Source organism: Heliangelus exortis, chromosome 1 (genome assembly GCF_036169615.1).
Source record: "Heliangelus exortis chromosome 1, bHelExo1.hap1, whole genome shotgun sequence".
Lineage (NCBI taxonomy): Eukaryota > Metazoa > Chordata > Aves > Apodiformes > Trochilidae > Heliangelus > Heliangelus exortis.
This window is the reverse complement of record NC_092422.1, coordinates 115362784-115390324: the sequence shown is the minus strand read 5'-3', so window position 1 is coordinate 115390324 and position 27541 is coordinate 115362784.

Here is a 27541-nt window from a genome sequence, read left to right as displayed (position 1 = left end):
GTGCCCTTGCCGGCTTGCTACCAGAACTCAGATAACATGGATTCTGCTGTTGGCTCTGGCAGTAACCATGGGCAATCTGTTCTATTTCCCTATACCTAGATCTTGGGTTTGGTCAGCTGTTTATTTCAGCTTTAGTAAATCAGAGGTTAAGCCAGCCATGGGTCCTTCCTTGCTAGCAGTAGAACATGGTAAGAGCTGAAAAAAAAATGGGAGTGATCCCTCTTAAACAAGTTGCTTATAGGTCCCTTATGGCACCTAATGATGATGGTGATAAATAGCTTAAAAGTGACTTCAACCATCTACAATTAATCAACATATCCCATGGTGTAATATCACTGCTCACTGAGGGACTGGGGCTTGCTCCTGGCATCATTTCTGAATGAATCTAATCCTGTTCTTGTTATTTGATTACAGAGAGTTCATATTAGAAAGGAGTCACCTATAAGCTAGAACCAGTCTGTCACCCAAAGTAGGTGAGAATGTCTTCCATGAGGGATATAGCACCTTGGGAATGCTGGGTGGTTGGAACCACCAGCATGGAAATGCTGTGGGTGTGGGCATCAAATAGCCCCAGCTGAGCTGTGGGAGCAGAGAAGTCAATCATTCAGCTCGGACAGTCAGACCAGCATGAGGAAATCCCAGACCAAAGCCCTGTAGAGGTTACTAGAAAGACGTCAGGAAGGTATCAGCTTATGATCTCCAGAAAGCAACCAGAGGAAAGGAAATGTTAGAATCCCCCCTAAGCTCAGAATTCCTTTGAAGCACATTAGAGACCCAGGGTAAAGCTCACCATAAGAGAGCATTGTTGTTGGTTTCTCAAATCCCTCTTGAGTTTTTTTTAAATGTTATTATTTGTTTTCTATTTTTCTTTTCTATTTCCATTGTACAACTTTCAATTTCTGAGTTCTCCATTCACCTGCCACTTGTCTGGGCAGCTGTCATCTAAATCTACTTCTTACCTCCCCGTCTTCATCAGCCTTACAGTTGAAGATACAGATGGCCTCTTTTCCTTGCCCTCCTCTACAAGACTGTTTTCAGACAACACCCCTGCCAAATGTGAAGGACAATGCCACAGAGTAAGGGACTGATGTAGTGTTGCCTTTGCCAAGATACCTGTGAACAGAAACAAATCACACCACTCAGTGAAGAGGGCAGAGGAAAGGTTGAATGTACTTCTGAATAGCATTTTCTCTAGCATTAGAGGATCAGTGTCCCTTGACCTGTACCTGGTAGCATAGCAAACATGACATAAAACACACATTAGTGCCTATTTTAGGACATAGCATTCCTCATACACTGAAGTTGGGGCTGCAAAATCTGTGTATACCACCTAGGGTCTGGAGGGCCAGGGAAACCTTATAAAGTTCATTTGTTCTTAGCATTTTCATTAGAATATTTATTATATTAATTAAAATCCTAGTCTGGATCTTCTCTGTGAAAAACAACAGAAGGTTTCATTTGCAGAGGTGTACACTAACTGCATAAGCCATCCATGGAGCCATCCATGCTAGTCCAGGAGCTATCTGTGAAAGGTAGGACTTCTCAGTTCAGGCAGGCTCTGTTTGGCAAAAGAGAAGCATCTGGGAAGGACCAAAAATGAACTCTAAATTTACAGTTCCTGGTGCAACTTAGATCAGCCTTTTCTCTATTTTAATTCAAGCCCAGTTCAATTGATACTGAAGCAAGGTCCAGCACAATGCAACTTCCACATCTACTTTTGTGACAATAGCTTGATAAAGAGTGTAAAGAATGTCCTTATTATTAGGCCTAGGAAACTATGATCCTGGGAGCAGGAGCAATTCACAAGTTAAACTGAAGCTATGCCTGCACTGCTATTAAACTGGTGTTGAGTCAAAAGACCACACATCACTTCTGCATCCTATCCCTGTGGCTGCCATTCAGAGAGCCAACTGGATGGCTGCATAAACATGGTTGTTGACCCAGTGACTCACCAAGTGTGTTCAGTCAAACAGAGTGCTGGGGACTCTGAAATATGTGCCTGGTCAACACCTGAGCTTGCATTTATAAGCTTACAGTCTGCACCATAGAGAAGTTCGACCTTGGGGTAGCTTCAGTCTATCTAAACAAAGCCTAAGGGTATTGAATAAATTTAGTAGCTAACTACAAACATCTCTGCTATGACCTTCTTATAATTGTGACCACTGACAGTTTTATGGCAACCGTAGACACATTCTGCCTTTAGTAGCAAATCTATTCTGTTTAAATTGAAGGATGGTCCTTTTAGCTTTTTTGTATTCCAAGTGTCAAAGAAGTACAAGAAACTTGCTTTCCATGCAGCCCCCAAATATGCCGTTTTCATTCATTGATTTCTCAAGTGAAGCTGTTGTGAGGTAGAATCATGCACAGCCAGCTCTGGAGTCAATGTTTAGCTTGCATGTACCCCAGAATCCACTGGGGATGTGATGCAGTCTTGGTTTTACAAGACACTTGCAAGTCATAAGCTCTCCAGGGCACATATTATCATGAGATTCTTCACTGAGAGGGAAAAGTTGTACAGATTAAACACACATTTATATACTTTCCAATCCTTTACCATGAACATTTTCATGTTTTTTCAGAATTCTCTCATCACTGTGCTCCATTTTCCCAATTTTAACCAATGAGAAAATAAAGCTTGATCCAAGATTTCTTCATTTTTAAACTGGACATCAGGACGTCTGTGACAGAAATTACTTGGAACCTACTTTCCAGAATATCTAGGACCTCATGAGATTACCACATCAGATGCAATACTGTTTTGAATGTTTGGGCTCAGAAATGTTGTGGTAAAATCAAGTTTACCAAGTCAGTGGGAGTTGCATTTACCATTGGATTCCCCTTCCTGTCTAAGATGCTGACCTCTGAGTTTACCTACAACAGAAACGTTTGCCAGTCTAATGAGTTCATAATGTTTGTCGGCTGTGCTGTTGGTGGAAAAAACTGTAGCACAGATATTTTTCTTTTGGCAATGAAGTGCTTCTACTGGTGGAAGACACGGCTTGGAAAACAAATAAACCACTCTGGGACAAGCACATCTTAATGTAATACATGTAGACCTCTCTGTGGATAAAAAAATAGGTGATCTTAGGGAAGACTGTTGAACCTTCCTGTGCCTCAGATTCCCCTTTTGTAAAATAATAATGCCGTGAGCTCTTGTTCTACAGGTGGACAGAACTGTACAAAAAGTGGTTCATTCTGTCATTGTGGAAGCTGCCTCTTGTGCATTATTGGCCTGGCTTTGGGCAATAGATTAATCTGTTCCTTGGAAGAGAGGAGGACAAAGAGGAACACTGCAGAACCCCTTATGGTATATGATGGAAAGTGGTGTTGTAGAGAATACCCCAGTTTCCATATTTTCTGACTGAGGAAGCAGGCCTCAGCAGGCAGTCTCTTGCCAAAGCAACAAAAAAGGTTTGTGTTTAATATGGTTGTCCTCCTTCTTCCTTGTTCACCTCTCCTACTGTTCACACATCGCCTGTGATTCCGTAGCATAAATAAGATCTGTGAGCTCTTTGGGGAAATGGACTGTCTCTTCTTCTATACTTGTGCAGCTTGTATAAGGGTATAAATAATAATAGTCATTAATGCTAATAATGTGGGTTTTAACCTCATGATCATCCTCTGTCTGATAAAATAGCTGCAGGAGAGAAATCCTGCCTTGAAAAAGAAGCTACTGGCAGAAACTGTTAACATTACAGAAGTCAGCAGAAGTCAGGTAATGCCAAACTTAAAGGCACCTCCTTGTGTTTTTCATTAAGTGAGAGTCTGTGGTCACATCACAGTCATTTTTTAAATGTAGTATGAAAGGTAGTAGGTAGATTGCAGCCTCTTCCCTGGTCAGTGTGCTGTTTGTCTTTCTTAGCACCTGGTGTCAATGGCTTGAAATAATTTCTGGCCAACTTTGTGTAGTGCCTCTAGCACACAAGGCTTTGGTCTCAGTGAGGGCTCTAAAGGGGACCTGGATCAGAGGCCACTGAGTTTGGTGAGGGTCTTTCAAATGATTTTATTGGGCTTGAGAACAGGTCTTCAGTGACGCACAGAATCGTGTGGAGCTCTGCCTACACAAAGATTATTCTCTGCACAGTATTGAAACCCAAGTGTTTTCACTTGTCATGCAAACCAAATACCATTTTCCAGGACCTGTGATTTGGCCAAATGAAGACCAGCTGAATGCAACCATGTTTGTGGGTTTTCTGCTTTTCTGGGTAATGTCCTCCCTACCGTAGGCTTAACTTGCCTTCCAGGCTGCAGTGATACTGTTGCTAAAGACATAACTGAGGAAAGATTTGTAGGAGAAAGTACTATCAGTTATTAGATACCTTATAATTAAAAGCCTGGATACACTTTTGGGCATGCAAGCCCACATGCCTGGAAAGCCTGGTTGGTTTTTTTTTGTTTTTTTTTCTTCTTGCAGCTATACTCTTTAATAAAAGATCTTGCCTCTTCCTACAAATCATTCCTACATTATTTATCTTTCAACTCTCTAACCACAGTAATTTCTGCACTGGAACTGTTAAAAAAAGGCACAAATTGTTTCTCCCACTAATCATAAAGCACTCCCTCAGTCCCAAGTATCTTAAACAGCCAAACCCTTTCTTGCTCAAGCTTTCAAAAATACAAACAAAAACATAAAAGTCCATCCTTGAGTAAGAGACTAGGTCTGAAAAACATCATCCTGGGAGTTCACAATTTCAGAATGTTGTGAACCACTGCAAGGAGAGTCTTTCAATGGGAGTGTTCACACAGCCTGAGCTCCAGCTGCCTTCCAGGTACAAAAAATGGACTCCCAGGCACAAAAAATACCTGCAGAGAGCTTGCTGATTTTCTGACATTTTGTACAGGAAATGTCAGGCTGTCCCCATACATGCAGGTCAACTCTCATTGCAGAGGGTGAGACCAATGTCATTTGCCACTTATATCTCATTTGGGTGATAAGTACAGACTTGACAGGCATTTGTTTGGGACTTTTCCATGTCAGGCAGATGAGCTGGAATTCAGACAGTCAGGAACATCAGGCAAATGGCTGCATTTCCCTTTCCTGCTTTGGCCAAAGAACAAAGGACACACACAAAGGGGAGTGTATGGTACTTCTGTCTGTAAATCCAACCTACAATATATCTAGCAAAGCCAACAAGCCTTAGCCTAAAGGTGGAAGTACCACCTGGGGAGCAGAAGGCTTGACTTGTTGTGGCCACGGGTCAGGAAGCGGGGCTGCAGCGGGCAGCAACTCCTCCCCAGTGTCTGTGGAGCGTTAATGGAGGGAAGCACAAGGTCCTCAGCTGTGACTAAAGACCTGAAAAAGCAACAGCTGGGATAAAAGACTGCTTCTGGGCAGAGCAAGGTGAGTGCCAGGGGAGCTGGGTGCTATTTCAATAGGAAATGTCTTTTGTAGAGTGCTGCCTGGTGGAACAAACCTGGAATCCCATGAGAGGTGAGGAAAGTCTGTTCTGCCACACTCTGGTAGACATTTAAAGAGCGGGGATGCTGCAAAACCCCATCTTAGAAGGCCCTCTGTAGCACTGAGGGATTGCTTGTGCCTCTGCAGTGGCCAGTTAATGCTAGACGTGGCAAGCATTTTGCCATTTAAATATCTCTTCTTCTGGATTGTGAATTCCCTACAGTTTGTTAGAGCAGATCAGAATGTTTTTTTCCCGGCTTGACAGAAATGACTTTTTTCCACAGAAAACACAACAACTCAAAAAATTATCTGCCAAAGTTTTTTTATTTTTTGGGTGTTAGCCAATTTCCTTTTTTGTGCTGTTGTTCACACTCTCAGATTTCCAAAAAAAATCTTGCAAATATTCAAAGAGTGGAGGCCCTTTGTGCAGAACTTCCTGTGTGTGTTTCCCCAGGGCCTGGGTTCTGCACACTGGTGTTTCAGGCTTTCTCAGCATGGCCCGGGTGATGTTTCCCTTGAAAAAAGACTTGGCATAATGCATTCAGCATGTTAGACATGCTGATAGCATCATCTGTTCCATTTATTTCATTCTAATTATGTGACAATGTCAGTGTAGCAAGTGCTTTTTGTGAGATACCCTTTACATGTCCCAACTTTTAGACGATGTGGACCTGCTATGGCTAATGCTAGAGAAATTGTCAGTGGTCATGAACCAGTTCATGCAACACATTTGTCTCCATGGGTTCGTGGTTCAGTCCCTACTGTGTCATCACACAGTTGCTGAAACTAAATGAGGACTCTTTCCATCTCTTCCCTCCTTCCATTGCTCCCTGAGTGTTGCTGCTACCTCATTAGGTGGCTATTTCCATGCATTTTTAACTTACAGAATTGCTATATAGCCACATGATACCTTCCTCAGTTGCTGGCCTGGCATTCATTCATTCAAAAAAGCTACTTTCATCTTGGAGTCTTGTAGAAACCCGTGTGGAAAAATCTTTCCCTTGAAGAAGCCTCAAAAGACACTTCACAGTCTTTGATGGGTTTCATAGCAAGATTGTAAAGAGGAAGAGAGATGGAATGATGTGGGGGCCAGCAGGAGGCAAAGAGAAGATGAGAGAAAAGGGCTGAATATAGTAGAGGGGTATGAAGAAGCAGAAAGGAAAGGGCAGGTGGGAAGTGTGGTTTGAGCAGCATTGGCTTTTCTTGAGTACCAGGGGGAAGGCAAATGAGTAGCATGAACACTGTTTTCTCAGTCTATGTAAAGGAGCCTAATCTGGTATGAGATTATTTAGCATGGTCTGGATGCACTGAGCATCCTTTCTATGAAAGCTCACATTCCTGGGCACTGTATAGTCCTTGACCTTGGATTGTGGTGGGTTTCATAGAGCCACATGACAAATGAGTGTTTCTTGCTGAGAGAACACCTCCTTTCACTCTCTATCCCAAGATCACATGCAGCACATGGCACAACACTCTTCTAAATCATACTAAAATGTGCTGTTCATCATAGATGCACCAGTCCCAGAGACATACCATGAAACCCACAGATACAACACTCAATAAAACAAGCAGTAATACACATGTCAGAGACAGACACGAAGAAAAGGACACTAAAACATCTAAGAAAAAAACACTCCTGGGTAATGTATGTCCCTTATCTCCTGCTTTACCAGGCTCTGTCAGCTTTACATTTCAGGACCACTCATTCTCTTATGTAAACCCCACAAAATTTACATGAAAAACTGTATTTTCAATACTACTTCTAATAAAATAAGAAAAAAAAACCCACTAAGCTTTTTGCTAATGCAACATGACATTTGCACAGTTAAATAACAGTAATTTTAAAAAAAACTATAATGGAAAAGTTAGAAGTTCCTCCATCAACTTTAACATGCCTGTTTGAGAAGCATTTTATGGTATGTTCAGTATAAAAACTTGGAAGAGAAAATATTCTGTGTGTGCTGCACAGAGAAGTCAATATTGATATTGCGTGAAGTGACTAAAGCTAAGATGAAATAGAAATGAAAGTGTGAGTGCTTAAACAGTTAATAGCACAAAGCACATTTATTTATTAAAAAATGGACAAGCATCTATGCACAGTGCATCTAAATGCATCCACTTAGCCTTAATGAAATACTTTTACTATGCATTAAAAGTAGCCAGCTTTCAATCATTCAGAGCTCTGCCAGAATCCCACCTTTTTTTTTTTTTTTTTACAGAATTGTGGATGTACTACTCTTCAACAACTAATATTTCTATGGTTCATCTGTTTTTTTAATTCTGGGGTAAGTGGAAGAAATGTAGTAATTTAAAAATAAAGGACTGAAGAACAAGGATTATTGTATGCTTTGGGGTTTAGTTGATTTTGTTTTGTTTTGGGTTTGTTTTAGTGTTTAGGGAGAGTTAGGTGTAATTCTTGCCTCTTCTTTTGCTGTTCCAGTATGTAGGTAGCTGAGGGATTTGGCCACATGAAAAGTGGACTCACTTTTGGCTGAAGACCAATCTCAGAGAATTTTAGCCCACAGAATCTGATCCTCCTGCTCATATTTAGTAGACGAATGTCCTGAGTAACCCTGTTGGTATGACTCAGCACGAGCAAGGGAGCCAAAATCCAGCCCTGAAGGTTTTTGAAGGTTAGGAGTATGTCAAATAGGTTGTAAGAAATAGTTATTTCTCTCTGGCATCCTGCTGGCTTCTCCAGAGAAGCGTAAGATACTGATAACTGAGAGGGCTTCTTCCTTTGCATCTGATTTCCAGACTTGTAACTACCACTGCCCATTCTAGATGGGAATGATACTGGGTTCAGCATTATCTCACACTAGTTTTGTAAGGAGCAGAGATCCAATTATGATATTATTATTGTTGTTGGGTTGGTTTTTTTTTTTTTTTTTGTTTTTATTATTGTTGTTATATTTTCTTCAACACAATTTCTACTACATAAATGCTCGAACCACACAGGCCACAGGATATTTATATCCAGAGTATGAGCAGGCCATGCAGTTGAGAGCTGTAGATTATGGAATCCTGCATAAGGTTGTGAGCAGGAGTCTGTAGATAAATTAGATTTTTAAATGGTTGCACAATGATCTGATCAAAGTAGTGAGGTTGTAGGGCCCTGTAGGTGAGAGGTGAGGTTATGCACATGACCATGGGTAGCTGAGATGTTAGGATAGGTGTCTGATAGCAGATGAACTTTGGGGCCATGTATGAAGCTGATTCGTGAGAAGATTTGTGAAAGAGTACAAATGGAAATAATGCTCTATAGTGTATGAGATGTTGGGCACTGAGGTAATGGATGATGAAGGTGTAGGACGAATGAAAGGAGGGATGCCAAATATATGGGCAATCATAAGAGTAAGAAATGTATAGAGCTGATGATTAAGGAGCTGGCCTTGATGGTCCCCAAACCTGTGCTAGACCTTGGTGAGGATTCCTGCAACAAAAATCAAAACCTGTCCCTCACTGCAAGCCTACAAACTGATTATCACCACCTGATTTTGGTGTAGTGAAATGAGGCAACCAGGTGGCATTAATTGCCAGGTAGTGGGCTTGACCTCGTGTTAAGCCCACCTGTGCCTAATTAGGGCAGGCCCCTACTGCGCATGAGCAGGATTAGGGGGCCAATAAAAAGCTCACACCTGGGGCAGCCAGAGGGCTGGTTTAGCCACCTTGGGAGGAGTAGCAGCACGGATCCAGGCTGGTTAGAGCACCATTCGTGAGATTCTACTGGGACACCTGGTTGGACCTTGGAGCGCTGCACCCACAGAAGAGGTTAGTCTTGCTACGTTTTGGCACACTAACTTCCAAACGCATCTTGAATGGGAAGTTTATTTTTGCCTGTGCTCTCTTTCAGACCATGCTCTGTTGGTAACATTTACCCATTTAAAAGGGAAATTATGAAAAAGCAGCATGCTCCTCCAGTTCACTGGAGTCAGTTGACTTTAACCCACTCTAATATTTTTAGTTTGGTTTCCCTGGGAAATGAAGCCTAGCTGATAGTACATGTGTATCTGTCCATCTGTTCTTCCTCCCAATAATTTTTCAGTGCAACCAATTTCAACCACATGTAAAAGAGGGTGGAAAAGAGGCTGAGAAGTAGCTTGTTCCTGCATGCCTCTTAAAATCTGGTGATTAGGTAATGCCCCACTCCCTTCATGAGGTAAAAGACATGAAAAATGCAGGTGGTATCTGGCAGCAGCCAGACAGGTTAAAAGGTGATTGCATTGGGTGTTGCATTGTAGTGTGCATTTTGGTCCATGATGAAACAAGGACATGTTTATGGGCTCACCACAGCATAGTATTCCTTCTTCCTAAAGGGGATATGGTGGGATCTGGTTTCCATTACAGTGGGAAGAGGGAAGATTTTGGAGACAGCAGACAAGAACCTATGGGAAGGCAGGCTTGGTACATTCTGTTCACAGAACAGCTTGCTTTACAGGAGTCTATTAAGAAATACTTCTGGAGTGGTATCATTAGTGATGAGAATCTTATGTACCTTTTCTACATGTGCATGCTCATCTCAGCATCCCATATCTGAGATGGGTAAATTGGAGATTGGTATCCTTTAGAGGTGGCATCCTCATGGGCTGCCATAGTGAACACATGGGTTGCCCACAGTGAAATGGGCAATATGGCCTGAAGAGGGGCTACTGGGTTGGGTGGGCAGCCCACCTGGGCTGCCACACTGCACTGCAGGGACAAAAGTTGCACTGTCACACTGCCTCCATGTCCCCCAGTTGTGAAAGGAGACCCTTTTGTGAAATGCCTAGAGAGTGACTGATGAAAAGTGCTGTGTGAATGTTAAATAGTACTTCATTATTGCCCTTCCTCTCACCAGGGGCAATGATTTTAGGGAGCAGTAGAGCTACAGGAGCCAATTACTTGGGGAAAAAAAAGTTCATGCTATGAATGGTAGAAGAACCTGTATTTGAAAAGGGAGAGGTTTGGGAGAATCATTCTGTGAGCAAACAGTGGCTTTGCAAGCTGGATTTCCTACCCAGGAGGATTCCTTCTGGTCCCTCTGAAACTTCACGAAGTCACAGGAGATCCAGCAAAGATTAATGCAGCCCTATGCTTGCTATTTTTTCCAGAGCCCCTGGCAGGTCTGTAATTACAATCAATGTGTCTGAATCTCCCTCTGGCCCCTGTCTACAGCCCAGCAGTGATACCGGCATCAGAGAGACCTTTGCTTCAGAATTTGTCAAGCAGAACTCTGCTGAGAAATCAAACCTGCCCTGCTGTGTTTCTTGTGGTGGCAATGAGGGATATTCCTTCGCTGAATAACTTCCCCGTGTCAGCTGGAGCCTTAGGGACTCCTGAGCCCAGCATGGCTCATAGACCTGTGATCCAAGAGATACCTTTGCAGAGGAAAGAAAGAACCATATTTCTATAGCATAACATATATATATTATATATATATATATATATATAAAATAAATGGACCTGGCTTGCAACACTAGGTGGCAGAGGTGGGATCTTTTCTGCTCTGAGCGCTGTCCTATAAGGCATTGCTTGTTTAAGTACAGTCGCATTTAGTTGGAGCTGCAGGAGAGAGACAGAGAGAATCTCTGTGTTTACAGCCAGCGCAGGCTACGGCGAGCATCTAACCTGCCCCCCTTCCTTTCGCCACCACTTGGAGGGGAGAGTGTGAGGTTATTTGGGAATCTGGCCGCCGTGGGTCAGCTTTTGTTGTGACTGGATTGTCAGAGCTGGTAAAGCAGAGCCCAGGGGGACTGAAGGGAGACGCGAATCCCATTTTATTTGAGAGGAGAGAAGAGAGAGAGGGGGGGGGAAAAAAAAAAAAGAAAAAAAAAAAAAAAGAAAGAAGAAGAAAAAAAGATAAATTAAGAGAGAAACGAAGAGACGGAGAAAAAGGCAGAGGAAGCAGAGCGAGTGAGAGAGAAGCATGAGGACCTACTGGCTGCACAGTATCTGGGTGCTGGGATTCTTCCTGTCCCTCTTCTCCTTGCAAGGTATGTGATGAGTTTTTTCTTGCAACCTCGTCAAGCCCCTCTGCTTGAATTTGAGGCTGATGGACTGAGGATGGCCTGAAACATGGAGCTGGAGGCTGAAGCTTCCTTCTCCCCTATAGCCCCCCCCCCTCCCCCCCCCCCTTTCCCCTCCAAACCTTCCCCCCTCAGGAAATAAGCCAAGGAGAGATAGCTGCTGGTGAATCCTATGGTTAGAGGGCACTGCATGTGATTGACTTGGCTGCTGTATTTATGCTTTTGCAGGGGGGGAGCTGGGGGGCGGGAAGGCACAGTAAAATTTGCAAAGGAAAAGAGGGGTGGGTGAAGGTGGGTATCCCCTCTATCCACAGCCACTGTTTCTCAGCAGAAAAGACTCTTTGGGTCACAAGGACTGATGCTCCTGAATTCTTCACCTTCCCCAGGAGAGCAGTGTTAAGTTTCTTTCGGGTTCTATGGTTTGGTTTTTGCGGTTTTCTTCTGTTTTATTTTTATTTTGGTTTTGCCTGGAGAGGAGGAGATGAGAGGAACCTCTATGCCTCTGGTCTGCCTGCAAAAATATTATGTCCTTCCCCTCCACCAAGGAAAAAAAAAAAAGAGAGTGATGGAGGAAAGACAGGAGAAGAAAATTTGTTGTGTATGGGGTTTTGCTCAGTGGAAAATTGCCAGCTGGGTTTCTTGCTTTAAGAGCCAAGTGTGAGTATGGAATTTAGTTTGAAGTGATGACAGGCATGCTAGCTGGTTTTGAGATGCTTTCTGTAAACAGGAGTTAAGGGTTAATGCATCCCGTGCTGTATGTATAAATACATGTCACACATGCACATATAATCATAGACCTCCAAATCACAGCTTGTACATGATCCACACTCACTTATACCCACCAGTGGTCCTTCACACACACACATGCACATACACACACTCATGAATATAGCAGGGAAGATGAATAAACTCACTCTGGCACATAGAGTTTGAGCTTCTTAACACATGCAATTCCTGGAGTGCCAGTCTGCCTCTCTCGCTCTCACGTTCTCTCTTCTCTCCCCCTCACCTCCTCCAAGCTTTTTCTCATGCTCTCTCCCCATCCTGCACACCCGTGTTCATGCTTGCTAGCATGTAAAAATCCTATTCTGCTGCACCAGCCTTGTAAGCCCGTGTGCCTGCACACATGCACATGCATGCAGTGAATATTTAAATAAAGAAGATACATATACTCTCTGTGGCCTACTCTGTGCCTCACAATCTGACATTCACAGTGGGCTGCACCGTTACAGGGTATCTCGCTCTGTCTTCACCACACACACAGAGCTTTTTCTCTCACTCTTGTGCACACCAGTTCACGAGTGCCTTGCATGGAGATTTGCCCAGTCACAGCATCCTCGCTTCCCCTTTGCTTCTACTTTTACACTCAGCCTTGCATGCTCTGGTCTCTTCTATTTTGTGTCTACTAAGCAAATTCCCATACAGGCATGCTCCCTGTCACACACACGCTTTCTGTTGCAGCCTCACACTTACCTATCATTACTGCATGCACTCACTGCAAAATCCCTTGGGTTTTGCCACCTTCTTGCATTTACCAAGTGCTTCTTTTCATGCAGTCTCACTTCTGTCTTTGGGTTGTGTACACATGCTGTTCACTTTCACATATTTTCTCTCAAACTTGCATTTGCATTTGATGAACTCTGGATTGTGACTCCAGCACCAGCACCTTCCAGCTGACATCATCGCTGTTTCTGAGGGCTGTTTCTGACAGGATAATATTTTCTAGCACATAGGATATACATGGAGTGAGAGGAGGACCTGTACTTGTGTAACATAAGCAGCTAATACCAGCAATGAAGTTGAGTAGCTTCATGTGAACTTCCCTCTGCTCTGGAGGAGTAGGCACAGACCTGTCAAGGATGATGGACATTGGCAAATCACATCGCCTCTCTCTCTGATGCATGATTCCTAGCCAGTAAATGGTGCTTGTTCCATGCACTGTTTCCAAGCCCCAAGCCTCCCCTGACTTGCACAAGAGCATCCTGGTGCTAGCAGAAGCAGGAGGTGTTTCAGTCCTTTCTTATAGCTGTAGTTTATGCCAGGCTTTTATAGGCTTTTGCCTTCTGATCTAGTGCATTACTATTTGCCACAGTTTTATCAGCCACATCTATTCTGATTTTGAAGGCATCAGCAAAGATCTTTTGAGGGCTTTCTTATCAGGTACCCTCTGAGAAGGCAGAGGTAACACAGTTGCCCTGCCGGGATTTTGGCATGGGATGGGGGTGGCTTGCAAACCTGGAGCTGCTTTTTCTACTTCTTCAAAACTTCAGACATGGTATAAGCCAGGCACAACCTACTGCTAGATTCAGTTTCATAGCAAGCAGCATTTTCCTTTCTCTGGTCTGGAGGGTGAGAGGATGGAGGAGCACGACTATTTGGGTTGCTTGGGAGGAGCAAGGCACCTAAAACCAAACAAACAAACAAAACCAACAAAAAAAGCAAACAAAACCAAATCAAAACAAGAAACATCGCCAAAAACCTGAAACGCCACTTCTTTCAAATTAATTGTTATTCACTGAGAGCCGGAACGCTTCTGTCACCCTGCTGAGTGCAGCTCAGAGGAGCTCTTACCCTAGGAAGCTGCAGCAGTGGCTCTGACAGGCAGTGACCCCGCTCGGAGCACTTCCAAGCACTCATTTTCTGAGGCCCAGAGCACAGCCAGCTGAGCCTGCACCTCTGCAAGTTATCCAAAACTTGTTCGTGCCTTCTCTCCCCCTTTTCCTCACTGTCCACTTGGGGGTGTACCGTCGAATGCAAAAGCAGCTCCTCGCCTTTTTCTCTTCACCCAAAGCCACCCAATGTGGGGGCGAAGCGGAGCGCTGCTGGCGCCTGATGGGCACAGCACAGCTGAGGCTGCAAAGAAGGCAGAGGGGGTGCAGGGGAGGAAAGGGCCCCTGAAGCTGGCAGGAGACCTACAGGCTCTGCAGAAGCAAGTGGCCAACATAGGCTTCCTCCTCCAGCATCTTTGCCAGGGGACTTATGGGTTGCCTGTCCCCACCTGCCTGAGCTGGGGGTCTTTGGCATACAGACAAGCTTTGCTCCTTCTTCTCTCCTAGGATAGAGGCACTGAGTCCTGAACAGAGGATTTTCTTTTTCTTTTTCATTTTTCCTTTCCCCTTTTCCTTTTCCACATTGTCTTTCTTTTTCCTTTTCCTTTTTTTTTTTTTTTTTCTTTTTCCATCTTTTTTTTTTCCCCCCAATCACTGTGTTTCTTTGTAGCTCAGGATCCTTGTGTTTCCCTGCTGCTGCACTTCCAGCCTTCATTCATTCAGAGGCAGGCGGCTCAGAGGTGGGACACTTGTTCCTCTGGCCTTCCTGCCCTGTGGGGGGGATGGAGGAATAGGAGGAATCAAAGTACCCACACACCCCAGCACTGATGGAGTGGCACGCTGCAGCTTTTCCCTGGAATGGATTTATCTCAGTGTTGATGTTGTGCCTCATAGCTTCTGATAAAGATCAGGTTCTTTAGTTGGACTCAGAGGCTGAATTTTTCTTTTCCTCTGTTCCCAAGTCCAAAATACGGTGCATGGGGATGGGGAGGAGAAGCAAATTGTTTGGGTCTATCAAAAATTGCATTTTAATAATTCAGAAGAATTTGATGTAGATGTCTTTGCTTCTACCTACTATTACTCTAGCTTAGCTGTCAATGTGAAAAGTAATTTTGATTTCCCCCCCAAGGATTTTATTTTAAAAATGAATGCCTTGACAAATTATACATTTTCTCCAGCCCTGCTTTATACTGAAAAATCTTCTAAACAAACTCTTTCCCTTGAAAAGTAACAGCTGTTTCACATCAGCAATTTGCTAAAAATTCCCAGCTTGTTTCAATGAACCTCCCCTACAACCCTGCCTCATTGGTTAATTATAGGAGATTTTGTGCTTAAAAAATAATGATTAAAAAAAAAATTAGGATACCACCAGAGCTAATTTTGTGAAGTAGGTGCTATAGGAAAAGCTATGCAGAAGTGGCCTGCATAGTTCTGGCAGCATGTACTTATAATGCATTTTTTTAGCTGCTCAAGGCTGTTAAAAAATGGGGAATGAGTCTGATGAAAAGAATCACAGAAGCAGTTGGGTGAGTTGAAAGCTTTAGATTGGTGCACAGTACAAATGTTATCTGTAAAGTCTTGTGTTTTATAACGGTAGTGGGCAATGCGGGTGTGAAAAATGATGTGTTTGTTAATGTGTGAGGTTGGTAGGATCTTTATGGATGGAAGCCAGTCCCAATGTGTTTCTGTGCTGATAATGTGTAATGGATGGGGAGGATGGAGGAAGGAGCAGGAATGTGTGTGTGTGCAAGTGATGGTACTGTGGTGTATGGGTAGCAGTGTTGGGTGATTGTGATGCAGCTGGATAACACTTAGATACCACTGACTGGAGGAAAAAAAAAAAGACTTTTCCTGCTCTCCTGAATATACTTTTCTTTCTATCTGTTTTCTACACTCTCTATTGAGTAAGGCAGGAGAAGCTCGTACAGGCTGGACTGAATTGATGAGGTAACGACTGGCACAGCTTTGCATTGCCTAAAATGATGAAGAGGTTCAACAGCTAAAAATGCTTTTCTTGAAGACCTAAGATGGGGCAGTGGCAGAGAAGGCTTTTTCTCTCCAAACAGGGAGCATTAAAAAGGTCTCGAGTGTTTCTTCTAGTTTTATCCCTGTACTTGCAGAGCATGGGAGTCAATAATTGCCACACCAGTAAGGACCCATTCCCCCTAGCTGTTAGCACTGAGCTACTCTCTCAGAGTGCTTTATTAGGGTAAGCAGAAATTTGTGTCCTTGTTTAGACTTGGAGATCTCTTCTCATGTAACAATTTTACTAGTCTTGAAGCAAATATCCTAGTCCCAATGTTTGCAGTAGTTTTGTTTTAGTCTGTGAGCACCCCCCAGATATGCTGGTGGTCTGAGGCAGAGATGAGTTTTTTAAGAGTTACTCTTTCTACCTCCTTTTTGACCTGCAAGTAAAAGCTCCCAGTGCAGATGAGGAATATGGCTGCTGCCATACTAAAATGATGGCAGAGGCAATGCTTCACAAATTTACATCCTTATTGTGCACCTGCTGTGCCTCCTTAAACCTTTGTATACACCAAGACTGTTGCCTTGCTGGTGGGGACTGTCCCTTCCCCTCAACAGATTTACCCTGTGCAAGACTGTTCATTTTAGGACTGGGTTAAAGCCAGGATGTTAATGCCTGGGTCCAAATGGGATGTAGCTCCTGCAGCAGCAGCTGAGTGCTCTGTGTAGTTACCTGGAAGGCTGGTGAGGCAGTGCTGGTGCTGAGGAGCTGTAGCACTGCTTACTGACTGTGTGTTATGGAGTGAAAACAGGTGGCAAAAGGTAAAGAAATGTGAATTCAAAGGAAGCCTCCTTCTCCAGGCACATCTGAATACCTTATAGGCTTTTTGTGTGTGTGTGTGTGTGTGTGAAAGAGAATCAGTTGAGGTCATTGGCTGACAGAGGTTGTTGAAGGACTGAGTAATCTAAGTGAAATCCATAGTGGTGCCAGACAAAAGCATCCTGGAAGTCTCTGGGGAAAGTCTTCCATCTTTGCCTTGGAATATGTGGGCATGTGACTTGCAAAAGATTCTTTTGTGTGCAGGGTGGGTGCTGAGAAGACAGTTTTGCTGCAGGCAGTCCCTATAGGAAGTGTTAATATTGCCTCTTCAGTATCCCCTTTTCTTTAAAGAAGTGCTAGCCATGGTTTTATGTGGTGTTCAGACTCAATTAGCGATGCCTTTGACAGCTCATGTGTTCTTCCTGCTGTCATTTTTTCCAGGATAAAATAAAAAATATCAAGCATAGCACAGACCATTTTGTCCCAATCTGAGAAGGAGTAGATAAGGACAAGATGGATATTTGTGTGGGTGAGCATGAGGCACAGCCCTCTCCTGGGGACAGGGAAGGGTAGAGATCCCTGCAGGTAGCATGGAAAGAAAGAAGAAACATTGAGAATTCATGATTCTAGCAAAAAATGGGAGGGGAGAAGTGTGGGGAGATAAATCTTGGCTTGATTGTATTATGCCATTATTCTGTGGTGCTTTGGCTGCTGCTGGATATCCTGGAAGCTGAGGCATTACCCTGTGAATTCCCTCCAGCAGATTTCCTGCCAATGGGGCAGCACTGCCCTACCCACCTGTGCAGAACGAGAAGCAATAATACTGCAATGGGCTGCTGCTTTTAATTTCTTGGAGTCATAGAGTATTCTGCCTGGTGAGGGCCTGTAGGGACTCACCGGGAAGTGCCTTGCTGGACATATCTGCATGGAAAAAAATCCTGCATGACTACATGATGGGGGTAAAAGGGCCCTTTATACTAGACCTGCTTATTTGTCACCCACAAGCACAGACCAAGATTTTGCTACGGTTGCCTGCTGTAGGCTTACTGGACTTTGACTGACATCCCTGGGAGGAGATGGTTTGGAGAGCAATGCAGGAATAAACATATTAAAATAAAGTAGGCTGGTGTGCTGTGGGTTTTTTAGAGGTGTTTTGGGTTTTGGTTTGGGTTTGTGGTTTTCTGTTGGTTTTGGTTTTTTGGGGTTTTTTTTTGCTTGCTTGCTTTATTGTTGTTTTTTTTTTTTTTAAAAAAAAAAGGTAACATCAGAAGGTAGGCTTTGAAGGAAGGGTTTTGCCTTAAAGGCAAAGGTGAGCATAATCAGAGCTGTGGGTTCAGTCTTGGACTTTGTGGTTCTTAAGTTATACAAAGCATCCAAAAAGAAACTCCTCAAAAGATGGCTTGTTCTTGAAAACTGTTTCTTTCCCTAAGGCCTGCCTCTGTCAGGCCTCATGGATGCAGGATGCTTAATTTCTTTTGTGTTCAGCAGAGTGTTCCCACAAAAATGGTGGTTTTCTCCCTTTTCTGGTGATGTGTTCTTGGATATTGGGAGAGGGAATGTGTGGCAGGCAGGTCATGAGCAGTGGGACAGGAGAGGGAGCAAGGAAAGAGACAAATGGAAAGCTGTGGAGTATTCCAACCAGGAAATCAATAACATATCAGAGCGCAGCTACTGGGATATGAGTATTCAGTGTAAGTGTGTAATCACAGCTCCTTCCCCTCCGACCCTTAGTACTTATATTGATGGTGAGTTGCTGTAACCAATTAATCCTTGCAATCTGCTAGGACAATAACTATTAATATTCTTCTGCATGCTGTCTGTCTGCTGCACCTGTGTGTAGCCTGGCTGTGCTTGGCCCTCAGCCATTGACCCAATGCTACATCATGAGTGAGAGCAAGGGTCTTTTCTGACTGTGAGCCTTGCAGCCAGTGCACTGTTACCTGACTTCCCCTCATGGGGCTGTTGGTGAAGTGGACTACATGGAGATAAACCTGAGTGTCTGACAAGGGAGGGATTTGCGGGTGAGGATTTGCCTGCAGGAAGGAGGGGGTATTTCAAGGGGCATCCATGGGGCCTGTGATGTGAAATGGTATTTAAACCTGTGCCATTGCAGGTCTATCTGCTTTATGAGGCCAAGTGTAGGTACTCACAGAAGGCATGAGAGTATGATTAGAGGCATTTTAGTAGCTCTTCTTTGGCTTTTAAGAAGATACATGTGCAAAACAGAAGGTGATGGTGGAGATACATGTGTGTGCGTGGGTGCACTTGTGGTTGCATGTGACAAAATGCTAAGTTGGGGGGTGAAGATACTTATGCAGTGTTAACAAAAAGGGTTCAGAGTTGGTTTTGTGTGGGGTTTTTTGGTGGTTGTTTTTTGTTGGGTTTGGGTGTTTTTTTTTCAAGGAAGAGGTTATGAAATGTTAGTTCAGTAGGTGAATGCAGCATGATTACTGATAGGGATATCTGTGTAGCTGTGTATGCTTTTGGAGTGACCATTATTCACAGCAGATTTGCATCCTATCTTGACATGGGAAGCGATTTTTGCAGTGAAACAGAATTGTTACTGTGGCTTAGCTACCCTTCCTCATCTTTCTGTGATAGCCTCAGCATAAGGTGGGAACTTAGTCACGCTTCAGTCACCTGGACATGAAACACAGTGTAGAGAGTGAAAAGGACATGTTTCACTCCTGAACTTTCATGGGAGAGTTTCTGGGAGTAAAAGAAGTAAGAGGATAAAAGGAGGGTTTCTTACACATGCAAGCTGCACTGTTTTAATTGGACACACTCAAAAATAATACAACCTGATTGAGCCAACCTTTCTTATGTAGCAATGCTGCTGTGTACAAGCAAAGTATTCTGGGGCTGGATGTAACATGTACCAGTAAACCAGCAAGTCTGCATTTTGGCTGTGCCTGTGCTAACATGGTAGTGGTTTAACTACCTGAACAACATGGATTAAACCTGGCATACCTGTGTTTTGCAAAGCCTCAGGTTTAGCTAGTTGGTGGGTTTAAAGTAAAAGCAGGATAGGCCCAACTGCAGGCTGATGTCAGATTTTCTGCACTTCTAGATCATCTGTAGGGGAAAGGAAACCATTTGCCTAGAAGAGTCTTTGCCCTATACCAGGATTAGGTTTTTTTACTGACTACTAATTTCTCACCGATTCAAAAAAAACCCCAAACAACAAAATACCAACCAAACAATCATACTAGCAAAAGTGGTGCAAGAGCTGCCTGTAGAGAAAGGAATTTGGAAACGGTGAAAGCTAAAGTAAAGGTATAGAACCTCTCCTTCATTTCCACCTATTTTAGATGCCTACTGGTGACTGGTTTATGTACTGTCCAGCAGTGACAGAACTGCATCAGATTTGGCTGCTAATAAAAAGTAAGGCTGCAGTATGAGGTAAATGAGCTGTGGCATTGCCCCAGAGGGACCTATAGCTAAGGTCAGCAGTACAGTCTTCTTTCTCACCTGGTCTGCAGTGTACATAGAGGAGAGGGAGAAAAGACCATTCTGGCTGGCCTTGCTCTGTTTGTCCTGACCTAAAGCTTTTTAGGAGCAGGCTTTTCTTCAGGCTTTAAGGAACCTCAGAAGATCCCTGCTTGTAGGCTCTGCTCACCCCCTGGTCAACCTGAAGAGTTTCTTGTCTCTTGCTCTCCCTCCTCCTGCTGCTCAAAACACCACCACAAAGCAAAATGAGGCATCCTAAGCTGTACTTGGTCCTGAGGGATTGCTAGAGCTGCTGTGAAGGATGAACAGCAGTGTGAAAAGTACTGTGGATACAGGAGACTTCAAGCCCTTGTTTTCTTTGCCACATAGCAGAGGATCCTTAGAGTGCTAGCTTTGAAGGTCATGCAGACTTGGGGATGCTCTGTGAGAAGTGTCTTCAAAATTGTTACAGAGGGAGGCTTAGAAGGATCTTGATCTAGAAGAACTCTTCTTGTGGAGCTGTCACTTTTCTTTGGTGCCTTGGCTACCCCACAGATGTTTTGGGAGCTAGCAGGAACTTTGGATGGTTTCTTACTAAACCTTGCCTGAAGTTCACCAGAAGCTTGTTGAAGAAAACAAAAGAGTTTCATAAAACGTTTCTGCCTTACTGAACTGGCACTTTTCTAATAAGGAAAAAAAAAATTTTTTTGTTGGAAAAATTCCAACTTGAGTTTCATGAACAGATTAAGGCATGAGTGCTTAAAGGCTTTTCTGCAATGTGTTATCTTCTGTCACAAGATTACATCAAAGTCAGTACTACCATGTAAAACAAAAAAGTTCTGAAAATTGCGGCCTTCATAAGTGTGAAAAAAAAATTATTTGAAAATATAACCTGAGTGCAGCCAGTAGCTATGTCTGTCTTGAGACAGCTGAAAGAGTCCATTTATTTCCCCTGGAGTGGAATACTCCTCCTGCTAATACTTCTATGGAGAAGGGTTTTCAGTACAGCCACCAAAGAGTGTGGTAGTCCTGACCTTCACAACCAGGGGTTAGATGCTGTTTCCCTGAGAGGAAAATGCTCAGGTGGCTCAAAAGTAAAAGTGTCCCTTTTTTTGGTGGAACCTACCCCTACTTGATGGGACTGCAACCTGAGAAGTGTGTGTCTCGTGGGAGGGTTTTAGGTTGTGTTTGTTAGATAATGGGAACACTTGTTCGGTTTGGCTTGTGACCATTCCTGGACAGAATTGTGAATTTGCTCCACTGTTTTCGCCAGTTTTACAATAAGACTCTTTTAAACAAGACTTCTAAAGACTCTACAGAAGATCTACCCCCACTTTCCAGCAGGGAGGGGTTTGGGGGGGTGGGGAAGGAGTGCCTATGGTGTGGGACTCTCATCCTGCAATGCTGCTCTGCTTGAGCCAGAGGGTGAGCATGTCCATGTGTCTGTGTGTGCATTGCATGTGCAGGGGCTGTGCTGTGAGCACCAGAATTAAAGTCTAGCCAGATAATGAGCTGTTGTTGTTTACAGCACTTGGTTCCGGGCACTTCAATTCCAGAAAGATGTAAACAAAATTAGAGGGAATTCAGAGGATTGCAAGGAGAATGATTAAGGGGCTGGGGGGACTGACTTATGAGGAATGCTTGTGAGAGCTAAATATATAGCTGTTTTGGCTAAATGACTAAGAGGAGCTATGCTAATGATCTAGACGTACTGGGAAGATGTGAAGAATCGTCTAGTGTGGACAAAGAGCTAGAAATGTGTCTCATGGTAGAAAGTTTGGAGGAGAGAAGAAAAAAATGTGGTAGAAGAGAAAAATACTTAATGGAAGATAGAGATTAGGTGGTGAAATAGTTTTGTTAGGCACTGTGGCAGAATTGCTGTCATTTAGGATATCTGAACTTTGTTTGGGTAGAGCCTTGGAGAATAGTCCATGAGCTACTCGGTTGTAAAGGTCCCTTGAGAGATGGTCTAGATGCCTTAGTAGATTTTTACGCCGTCACTAATTTCTGAATCACAGCTAATACTTCTAGTCTAACAAAGAACCATATGCTTTAAAGTATTTTTCTTTCTTGTCTTGTATTATTTCTGCTGTGTTCTGTGGTTTTCTGTGTGAAGGAGATACTGTAGCAAGACAGGCTCATGAGGAAGTCTTCTATTTTAATAAATAATATCCTAGTTGCCAACTGCTTAACTCAAACTGTTTTTCCTCTAGTGGGGTATTTATTCAGATTTGTCTGATAGGTGGCCAACAGGAGCCTGCTGGATACCCAATACAGTGAAATCTCCAATAGCTTTAACTTTGTCCTATTAGCTGTGTAGCTGGGTTAGGCCTTGTTATGTTTCCAATTGTCATATATTTTTATGTATTTATGTGTGTATATATATCTATATAATCTCCATATCCATCCTCTGCTCTTTCTTTATCTTGCACGTTTTCAAAATGGTAGCTGAACCTTGGACTAGTTCATCCATGCTCAGAGGCTGATGCAGTTGAGCTTGTAGCATTCTGGCATGCCACAAGAGCTGAACCCTTCCATGGCCATCTGTGAGCTGGAGAGAGGCAGAGGTGGAACAAGACAGTAAGAGATGACCAAGCTGACCAGTGGTGGTGAGGAATCTGATTTGGTCTCATCTCAATTACAACAAGAACTGAATGGTGAAAGCTAAATGGAGGGCGTTAGCTGCTCATTTTAGTACTTTTTTGGCAGGACAACAGACTGAACTGGTAGGAAAGTTTTGTAGGGGTTGTGCTGGCTGGCACTGTGGACCTGCAGAAGTAAAAGGTATATTGCAGCTTGAGTGACAGAGCCAGGACACATGACAGGGGATTATCCAGTCTGAAGATCATTTGTGCCATGGACAAAAACCCAGAGAGGATTCATCATACTTTATTAGCTCAAGTTCAGGACTACACAAATTACAATCTGTTTCCTGGGCACAAAGCAAGGAATGTTACTTTGCATTGCATGTAGTCCAGACTGGGAAGTGGTGCTGGATCTTTGCCGGTCTGTACACAACCACTTTGAGGGTCTCAGCAGCACCGCCTCGTCCAGCAGTGACAGGGACTGAGGTGTACACACAGCTGACACTGGCTGTAAATAGATGCATCTTAGCTTGGACTTTGCACAAGCTGTAGCTAGTGTTAAGTGCTGTTGGCAAGGACATCTTTACCTCATGCTCCCTATCAGAGCGGGAGAGCTTGTTAGCTCAGGGTTAGTGCCACAGGAGTGCAGCTGGGCTCTGGCTCAGAACCAAGGATAAGGTACACTATAGACTACTCTTGTCTGCACTGAACTTCCTTATTTTTTGTGTTACAATCTCCTCTCTGTGAAATAAGTATGTTTTGGAAAGAGTATAGCCCTCCCTCTACCCCCCATCCCTTTGCTCTAGGCAGTTAGTTGGTTGCATTTTGGCCAGAATGGAAAAACTGGGAGAAGTGAGAAATTCCATAAAGGGTGAAGAAAGGGAGAGAACTGGAGACTCCAAAGGTGAGAAGCTGTGTTGGCAGAGATGAGTTGCTGTTGGATGAATGCTCATGAAGATGGAGAACTTGAAACACAGGCCCACAGACCAATGACATTTTGTTTTATAGGTATTATTTAGGCAATCTGGGTGCCCTCTAGTGGTCCAACTCATGGAGGGAGATAGAAAGATGCTGTTGCTAACACTTACCGAAGGCAGTATCTCTTAAAAAAAATTGACTGCATGTTTGGAGCCCAAAAGATGATGGTTCTTTGTCCAGGCTTGCTGCAGAGAAAGGAGAGGGGTGAGAGAAATAATTTGTCCAGTAATTGTTTGTTGAATGCAGCAAATGGATTCGTTACAGCACCTTTTAATCATTGTTCTGTGGGATTTTGCTAATCTCATTCGAACCCCGGCAGAACATTTGTTGCTTTGCACCCAGCTGTTGAGTCAGAGCACGATGCCGCCGCCTCCTGTGGAGATTGGTGCAATGGCATAGCAGCAGGAGGTCTTGGAACAGATTCCTGCAAATGGGGGGTTGCTCTGTGGGTTGCACGAACTGGAACTCTGAAAGGAAAGGAGAGATCCAGAATCCTATAAGAAAGAGGGGGGTCGATGGCAAACTTTTGGTTGCACTGATACGTGCTGAATTTTTGAAGAAAAATCTAAGCATTTCAAAGCCAAAATCTAAAATAACCAAGGCATCCACTCTTTAAAATTCCTGATGTAGATATTTAATAGCAGCATTATTTAGTAGCAATCTTCAGAGAGACTCTTCTCAAACAAGAAGTGAAAAAAATTGTTTATTCACACGTTTGAACAAAATGATACTATTTAATAACTACCTCTGTTAGTAGTTAGAGTTGGTGTTGTAAAAATGATAACACAGATACAGTAAACCAGAAACTTCCTAGGAAATTTTGGATGCTTAATGAAAACTAGAACTGGGAAGGATTTATTATTGCTACGATGGCCTTCCTGAGAGGAGCTGAAACTGAATTTAAGCCACTGCAATATAAGACATCCAGATCTGTATGTTCCTGCTACAAAATAGAGCAGGATCTGGAATGTGGTTATCCCACAGCACACTGCTGCCCTGGCTCTGAACAGCTTTAGAGAGTTCTGTTTTTTTTCCTCTGTAAGTCATGTTTTCAGTCACCACAGACATTAGAGCACTGTGATTTCCAGCATTCAGTGTGGGTTTTGCATTAATTGCTAGATGGGAGGTGAGCAAAAAGGTCTGCCTGCCACACAGAGACAGGAAAAAAAAAAAATTCAATTTGCCAGAGGCACACAAGCTCCATGACTCTGAACTTTGGCTTGCTGCACTGAAGGGCAGCCTGTGGGAGAGACCTCACTCATCACAGTGGATGACTGGGAAGTGCTTGTTGGCCCTCTGTGGGCAGAGGTGGCAGCTTCAGGACACAGACCCTGCAGGTATTTCACCAGGCAATAGAGGGGATGGTGCTGTAGCCATTAAACTGAGAGCTCTGAATTCCTGACCAAACCTCTGTGTGTTGCCCTTGGTAGATTTGCAGGTGGGCAGCCCTGTTGCATTTGTAAAATGTGTGGTGGTTGCTCTGCAGCCCCCAGTCAGTATGGCCAATGCCTTTTTGCTCCTGGAGCTGGCCCACTGGAGCTGTAAGGAAGAGGGAGGCATGGGTCTTTTCTTTCAGAACCCTGCATTAAACTTCTACCAAATATCCCTGTTTATCTGTTTCCTGCTTCTGCAGCTTTATGACCCAAGCAAAGGACCAAAGATGTGCATGTAGCAAGGCAGAATAGTCCAACAGCTTCTATAATGTCTTCCATCTATACCAGGATCATTCCTATATGGTATGACCTAATGTTTGTTAGAAACCATGAGTTCTGCAAAGAAGTTGAAGTTCTGATCTTTGGCCTTACTTTTTTTTTTTTTTTGTGGGGTAGAACTTTGCTTGACACACTTTGAAGGCTTTTTTGCTTTTTGGGTTGTATTTGTGTGGAAAAACAAGGAAGAAAAAAAAAATAGCTGCAAGGGCTGTTTGTCTGTTTTAGGTAGACCCAATGTGGAATCCCTAATCCAATTTCAGAGAGTAGAGGCTTCAGGCTGGATTAACACTGTCTCTCTCTAGGAGGTTAAAGATGTGTCATTTGATTTAGTTGTCCTCTGCAGCCTCTGTTACAACTTGGGGCTAAAAAATTCTAAACCGGTACAATTCTGTGAGGGAAAGAAAAAGGGGAATGAGTTGGTTTTTGATGCACATGGTTTTTGATCAAAGACAGTTCTGCCCTCCTGAGTGAGGATAACTTTACCCTTCTGCTTTCTAATGGCTCTGTGAAATGCAGTTTGTCCCTTTGTCAAGGATACTCTGAAGAGAGGATCTTTGATCCTCCCCATGATGATGGCAAATTTCTCATGGGCTCTGATTTGGGACTTAAGGGTTGTTTCTGGATAGCTAAGCACATTTTTTTAGCTTGCAGAAACTATATAAATTTGTGATATGAGTGCAAGAAGCAAAATATTTACCTGGAGTTCCAGATTTAATAGTGGATTGCACTTCAGGCTGGCAGTTGAGAAACACTTTTTCACTTATAAACTTGGGCACCTTTGAGTTGCAAATGACTAAGAGACAATAAAATATACACTGCCACTTTCATGGGGACCTTTTTAAAGCTGGAACTGTACTTTCAATTACCTCTACCATATATGGCCAAAGTCGACACTGCATAAAACTTTGATAATTTCACATTTTAAAAATGTATTGGAAAGCCTCATTTGTACATCTTCACTGAAAATTTAATGAATTGCACATTTCCTGGTGTTAGATGTTCAATAAACTTAAATAATGCAGCAATTTACATCTAGGTTTGCTTTAAAACTGAAGACTGGCTTCTTCTCTTCTGGATTGAAAACAGCTTTTGCTTTCTATGCCTCCACCAATTAGAATGGATACTTTCATTCTAAAATCGTTGAAGATCTGTACTTACCTCTTAGTAGCAAAATTCTGACATAGGAAGATATGTGAGGTATCAGCATATAGCTGTACACAACAGTATCATTTTTATTGGAACTTGGTGTTGCATCATGTCCATCTTGTGAGCATCAGAAATTTTCCAGCAAAACTTTTTGGTATTTTGGTGTCATCTCACCTAATTGGGGAAATGGAGGGTAGAAGACAGAGCAAGCTTGTCTGAAATCACTTTGTGCAATCCAGGATGGTAATTACTAGCTCAATTTCATGTACAGGAGTAGTCAGGTTGTTGAGAACATCTTCCTAGATGTTAAAGACCTAGGGTGAGCTCCTAGCTTAGTATGGAATGTTCTGTTTATTAATGCAGGCAAGAGCTTCTAGTACTCTGCTAATCTTGAGCAGTGCACTATTTCCATGCCCTGTCCACAGCTTGCTAAACACTGTTTACTATCATCTGCCTGATCTTGGAGAAATAACTCAGTGGGGAGACTTTAAACAAAACTCTCTGGAGTTCTTTCCTCCCTTCTTGTCATCTCATTTTGAAGTTTTTCATGGTCACTTAGTCTTCTCATCCTCCTTGTCCTTATAACCAAACTGAGGGTGTAAGCATGTTCTCCCACCCTCCTGCTTTTCTGTGCGTGATCTCTATGCTCAACTATGGATGAACAGTAAGGAGGCAAAAAAATGAGATCAAGCTACCACCAATGGCAGCTCTGGGACAGCACTGCTGAGGACAAGCATCCATTCTTAAGGTGATCATCTGCCCATGAAGATGATGGTTTATAAGACAGACATCTTAGAATTGCCTTAGACACCCCAGGCAGCACCTCTCATCAGGAGGTAGCTTCTACTTCCTCATGAAATGCTGCTAACAGATCTCCATCACCAGTCATATCTAAGGATATTTAAAAAAAAAAAAAAAAATGGTAAGTACTATACCTTTATCTGCCAGAACATC